Below are 6,842 nucleotides of genomic sequence, written 5' to 3'. Positions count from 1 at the left end.
CTTTCTCTTTCTCTCCTCCATGCTAACCAATTCCAATTTCCTTCCTCTTTCCTTAGAAGACCTACTTTTCATACTGAAATTATCTTTATCGGGCTTTTAAGACTTTATTTTGCCTTGTGTTTAGCTAAATTGAGTTTACTTTCAGAATTACTCTACCTTATGACTTGAATTTTTGAAAAAGCCTTTTCTAGTCTCTCTTTAATTTAATAGACTTATATTTGCGCTACATTTCATTTAAAATATACATTAGCCAGATTGACACTTAAAACATGTTCACCCTGTGTTCTTTTGTCTAAAGATAGACGTATTAAGTATGTTCTGTGTACTCTGGTACTGTCCGTATGCATCATAACAGAGATGCATTCCTATCAGTGTATGTGGGCACGTGTGTGTGTGTGTGTGTGTGTGTGTTCACATGCATAAAACATGTGCCTTGGCCGGGAACGGTGGCTCATGCCTGTAGTCCCAGCACTTTGGGAGGCTGAGGTGGGCGAATCACGAGGTCAGGAGTTCGAGACCAGCCTGACCAACATGGTGAAACCCCCATCTCTACTAAAAATACAAAAATTAGCCGGGCATGGTGGCGTGCGTCTGTAGTCCCAGCTACAGGGAGGCTGAGGCAGGAGAACAGCTTGAACTTGAGAGGCAGAGGTTGCAGTGAGTGGAGATCACGCCAATGCACTCCAGTCTGGGTGACAGAGTGAGACTCCATCTCAAAAACAAAACAAACAAACAAAAAAACATGTGTCAGACTCTGGGCTAAATGGCTTCTAAGCTTTACTTCATTTGGTTCTCACAACACTTTTATGAGATTATTGTTATTGTTTCTGTTTTACAGTTCAGGGTTAGAGAGGGGGGCTCTAACATGCTAGAGATTAGCCTGAAAGCACAGGAGCTAGGCTATGCAGATGGCATCCAGCAAGGAAAGAGGGTAGTATAGAAATAAGACTATGTACAAGGCAGTGTATGAGAAATGCTACACACATGTTTTTAAACACACATGTTCTGGATCTTCACTGATTTCAGTAATTTGGTTGCACAGGACGGACTTCATGGGTATGCGAACAGTGCAGCTGCACATGGCCCCAGGTTCAGAAGAGCCCTGCATGCTTGGAGTTTAATGCTCTGCAGTTGCTGTCTTGATATTCTTAATAATTTAATCTTTGAATTTGTGTTTTGCAAGTGAAGTCCAATGGACATTGGAGCACGTGCCATTAGCTTACATGTGGTTCTGCCTGCTGCCAGCTCTCCACCTCCCTGAGAATAGGTCCTTGGCAGCCTGTTCTCCATTGTCTGGTTCCTGGGACCCTGCCAGCCACCCCCTCTCCACATCTGCTCTCCCCACTATGGCCCCTGCCTGCCTTTACCTGGGATGGCAACTGGGTTGTGTCTGGCAGACATGGGGGTTGGGGGGTGATATTCTGCTGTCATCCTCTGATTTCAATAGGGACCTGGGTTGCACCCGGGAAGACTTGAGGCTGGGCATCCAGGGTCTCTTTGCAGCAGGACCTGGTAGCACCATAACCGTTAGGGGGCAACTCGCCTCTGCCCCACCCCCAATCCAGGCACTGAGCTTGTGCTGGTACTGAGGTTTCAATCCCTTCAGGGTCAACCATCTGCCGCAGGTTGGCCCAGCGCCAAGCATTGGCCTGTGGCTGGAGAGACGGTGGCCCCTGAGCCAGTGAGGACTCACACTTACCCTGGGAGTATCCCCTGCCCAAAGGCAAGCTATATTAAAGAGCAAATTTTAAAAGCACACCATGACCGACAGGTCGAGAGAGATGGTGAAAGAGAGGAAAAGCTTTGTATTTTAGCACTTTTAATGGCACTTTTTCTTCCTAGCCTTTTGAACAAGGGCCTGCACTGTCATTTTATACTAGGCTGGAAAATTATGTAGCCAGTCCTGCTGTCCCGTGGTTGGCTTCAGGCAATCAGAGAAGGGAATGGTTTACTCCATGAGGAACAGTGACTTCTTATTTGTTTATTCCACCCTTCTTTATCTTTGCCTTCTAAGTGTTTATTCAGGGAGTCCTACTGCTGTTACTGGTGTTGGGAGAAGATAGCAGTGGTGACTGTTTCCGGCAGAGGAAGCTGCCAACCACTGATATAATTTCTTCTTTTCTTTTATTTATTTATTTATTTGTTTATTTATTTATTTATTTATTTGAGACAGAGTTTTGTTCTGTCGCCCAGGCTACAGTGCAGTGGCACGATCTTGAGTCACTGCAAACTCTGCCTCCCAGGTTCAAGCGATTCTTGTGCCCCAGCCTCCCGAATGACTGGGATTGCTACTGGCATGCACTAGCATGCCTGGCTAATTTTTGTATTTTTGGTAGAGACGGGGTTTCACCATGTTGGCCAGGCTGGTCTCAAACTCCTGACCTCAAGTGATCCACCCACCTCAACCTCCCAAAGTGCTGGGATTCTAGGCGTGAGCCACCATGCTCAGCACTGATATAGTTTCTTGACTGTGCATGGGAAAAGGTGGTGGGAAAAAGGGAAATGAGAAATCAGGAATTTGAGATTATTAAACTGTGTGACTAACCATCATCTCCCGTAACTGCAGTCCTGTAACTTTCTGTTTTGACGCTGTGTACTCCTCATTTCGGCAACCTCATCTTCAAGGAAATCACACAAAAAGTTGACTAGCAGGCTGGCTGGCCAGAGTAGAAGAGCTGTTTATTATCAGGATGGCAATGTACAAAGTAAGCTACCCCAGGGTGCATTCCTTTCAGCTTTATTGAAAGCCAGTTTCTGCAGGTATCTCTCTGGAGAAAAGGCAGTCCTGCTTTTGAAGACACCAGTTCAAGTGCCAGATAGAGCTCTGAATAAAGCACTTGGCATTGCTCATTCCTGCAGATAATGGCCTTAATGCATTGGAAAAAGCAGCTTGGAACCAATGCTGTGGGGAGTCAGTCAACAGGGTCATCTCCACACAGGAAGAACAGGAAAGAGGCTCACAATCGCAGCAGGGGCTGTGCCTGGAGAAGGCATTCTGGGGCAAGTTGGATTTTCTCACAGCACTGATATAGTAGGTAGCTGAGTGCTGACAGCTTAATCTTAACCCTCCTTTTTTATTGACCATAAATGCCATATTCAAATCAACTACAAATGATACTATTATATACTGCCCAGTGGTAAGCTTTCAAAATGTAAATCAGTCTGGGAATACAGAAATCAATTATACGAATTTTCAATGATCTTTGTTTAACTGTTTAGGGAACTCCCCAGAAGTGGGCTTGTGTAAGTGTGGGAAATGTGGGAGGAAAGGGCTAGAAAAGGAAAGAGGAGCTTGGGCTGAGAGGGAAGAATCCAGGGGGAGTGTAGGTAGCAGGGTGTGTGTGTGTGCACCTCTTGGCTTCACCTTGTAACAGTTGTGGAACTGGCAAGGGGCCCCCAGAGCGAACTGCTGAAGGGCGAACTTTTCTAAGTCAAGGGAAACACATATCATACTGTTTATTATTAGTCACTAATGAAATTAACATTTATGTCCCCAAATGAAATATCAAATATGTCTATATGCTGGAGACAGACTTAAAGTCACTTGCTTACCTGCCTAAAATCTGTGCCTAGCTGTGTTTATCAGCTAGATCTAAGATAACAAACCAACCCATCCCATCTATCTAAGTAGGATGCAGATTTCTAGCCTTTTTTTTCTTTTTACCATTTCTAGCCATTTTTACACTTTTTTTAACCACAAGGCGTTCTTCATAATGCAGTTAGAGAGTGAAGTGAAGATAATAGGGTCTTTTCCTTTGCCTCTGTCTGCCACTCTCCCGCCACAACAGAAAGCAAACTAGTGAAGGATTATTTTTCCTATGCTCCCAATTCTCAGGTTCCTGGGAGCCCAGGCCTTGCTCCCCTGGTACTCTGGAATTGACTGTGTCTTGGATGCAGAGAGCTCTATAGCAAATATATATGTATGTATGTGTGCATGTGTGTGAGGGAGAAATATGTATATCTCAGCTAAAGATAAGAACAAATCCCAGGGGCCTCAGGGCCCAACTCTTTCATCCCTAGTTTAAAGGGCCTGCTATAGAGCGAAGGCCCAGGTGCTCTGGGCCCACCCCACTCCCTACAGTCTGGAGAGGACTAGAGGCTGTTTTTTAGGCCCAGGTCTGAAAGGGGTGGACATCACTCCCACTAATTACAATTCAGTCACTTATCCAACCTAACTGCAAGAAAGGTCATAAACTCTGGTATGTTTAGACTCCTGGGAAGACACAATGACATGTTGGACCCATCGCATGACCTCTGCCACACTAACCAGTTAGTGCCATAGAACCCAGGAAAAGTCAGAAATTGGAAGCACAGCACTTTAGAAGCCCAGGGTGGAGAGTGAGGCCCAAAACTGAGGATTTGCTCAAAGTCTCATAAAGTGCAGTTGGGCCCTGTGCAGCCAGGCACTTGCCCCTCTCCTACCCCAGGGGAAGGTCGGGGTTTATCCTCTGAAGTTAACAGATTGGCTCTCCTAACTCAGAGCTAAGCAAGGGAGAGGAGATGAGATACCCTACTGAAAACCATGGGATTAGGCACAAGCCTAATGGCTAAGACTTGATAACCCCAGCTCCTTTTCCCACTCAGTCCCAAAATGCTGGCAGCCATACTTGAACCCTCTAGGCAGGATTCCTCCCTTAAGAAGGAGAACAGCATGGAGAAAGGACTTATAGATAGATCCTCCCAGTGAAATGAGCAGGGCTCTTCTCTTTTACCTACAGTGAGCTCCATTCACTGTCAGAGAATTTCTAATGAGCTTTTCAGTGCCTCATGTTTATGGACCTGTGAATACAGACCCAAGAATTACCAAGCAATTAAAGGGAGCCTGTAATGTGAAAAGCAAAGTCAAAAGTAAACAAATAGAAAATTAATCCAGAGGCAATGCAAAGGGCAAAAGAAACCTCAGGGGGGACCACTATACTTAATATCTTCAGAAGGATAGAATAATAAACATATTGCATACATAAAAAGAATAGGATGCCACAGAAAAGGCACATCCCAGTAACAAGGAAGAGCTTTTGAAAATGAAAAAGGAGTATAGACAAAATTAGAAAGTTAGGCAGTCATGGTGGCTCACGCTTGTGATGCCAGTACTTTGGAAGGCTGAGATGGTGGGATCCCTTGTGGCCAAGGGTTCAAGACCAGCCTAGGCAGCATAGAAAGACTCCATCTCAACAAGAGAAAAATTTTAAAATTGACTGGTCATGATGGTGCATGCCTGTGGTCCCAGCAACTTGGGAGGATGAGCCAGGAGGATCACTTGAACCCAGGAGTTCAAGGCTGCGGTGAGCTATGATTGCACCACTGCACTGAAGCCTGGATGGCAGAGCAAAACCCCATGTCTAAAAAAAAAGAATTTAATAGAAGGGGCAGAAGATAAAGGTGAAGACATCTCTTAGAAAATGAAATGAATGGCAAAGAAAGAAAAACTGGAGAAAAAAGAGAATATAATTATAGGATCAATTTAGGAGTTCCAACATCTTGCTAATAGGAGTTCCAGAAAAGTAAGAAAATGGACAGAGGAAATTATCAAAGAAATTCCCAGAACTGAACGTCATGAGTTGCCATATTGAAAAGTACTCAACACAATTAAGGGAAGGAAACTTGGATTAAGGTACATCATAAAAGTTCAGAACACCAAAGATGAAAGAAAGTTCAAAAAGCATAGAGATAGAACAAACAAGTCACTTTTAAAGGGCAGGAGTCAGAATGATGCTAGCCTTCCAACAGCAACAACAGAAGCCTAAGGCTAATAGACCAATGCTTTCAAAATTCTGAGAGAAAATGATGTCCAGTTTAGAATTCTATATTTGGCCAAACTATCATCCAACGTAAGGATAACTGCAACTAATCCTCAAATGGTTCACACACAAAAAAAGTATGCACTTACAATTTAGAGAAAAGATGTGATTCAACAAATATGGCAAAAGGTTAACAATTGGCGAATTGGTATGAACACTTTTTGTAATATTCTTGCAAGTCAAGTCTTCTCTAAGTCTGAAAAAAAAAAAAAAGCCCCATACAACTAATGGGGGTAAAATAAAGGAATTTTTAGACATGTAAGGCCTCCAAAGTTTATCTCCATGACCACTTTCTTACTAAGCCACTGTAGAAGTGGATGTGCTCATGCAAACAAGAAAATGAAAGAACTAAAGTGCAACCATGGGATCAAGAAAACAGAATCCAGCACAGAAGAGAAGAGGCAGGAAGTCCTGAGACAACAGCTGTGGGTGGGTCTGGATAGGAGCCAGGCTGACCTGGAGTGGGAGGACTGAGGACAGAAGGTTTATTTCCAGTAAAATATGAAACTAATAGATTATTGCATCTATTTGATTCTTCTCTCTTTTCTTCTTTATTAGTCTTGCTAGCTGTCTATCAATTTTGTTGATCTTTTCAAAAAACCAGCTCCTGGATTCATTGATTTTTGGGGGGGTTTTTTGTGTCTCTCTATCTCCTTCAGTTCTGCTCTGATCTTAGTTATTTCTTGCCTTCTGTTAGCTTTTCAATGTGTTTGCTCTTGCTTCTCTAGTACTTTTAATTGCGATATTAGGGTGTCAATTTTAAATCTTTCCTGCTTTCTCTTGTGGGCATTTAGTGCTATAAATTTCTCTACACACTGCTTTAAATTGTGTCCCAGAGATTCTGGTAATGTTGTATCTTTGTTCTCATTGGTTTCAAAGAACATCTTTATTTCTGCCTTCATTTCGTTATGTACCCAGTAGTCATTCAGGAGCAGGTTGTTCAGTTTCCATGTAGTTGAGCGGTTTTGACTGAATTTCTTAGTCCTGACTTCTAGTTTGATTGCACTGTGGTCTGAGAGACAGTTTGTTATAATTTCTGTTCTT

The sequence above is a fragment of the Rhinopithecus bieti genome, unplaced genomic scaffold (genome assembly GCF_001698545.2).
Source record: "Rhinopithecus bieti isolate Rb0 unplaced genomic scaffold, ASM169854v2 scaffold_74202, whole genome shotgun sequence".
Classification (NCBI taxonomy): Eukaryota; Metazoa; Chordata; class Mammalia; order Primates; family Cercopithecidae; genus Rhinopithecus; species Rhinopithecus bieti.
This window is presented reverse-complemented; position numbering follows the sequence as displayed.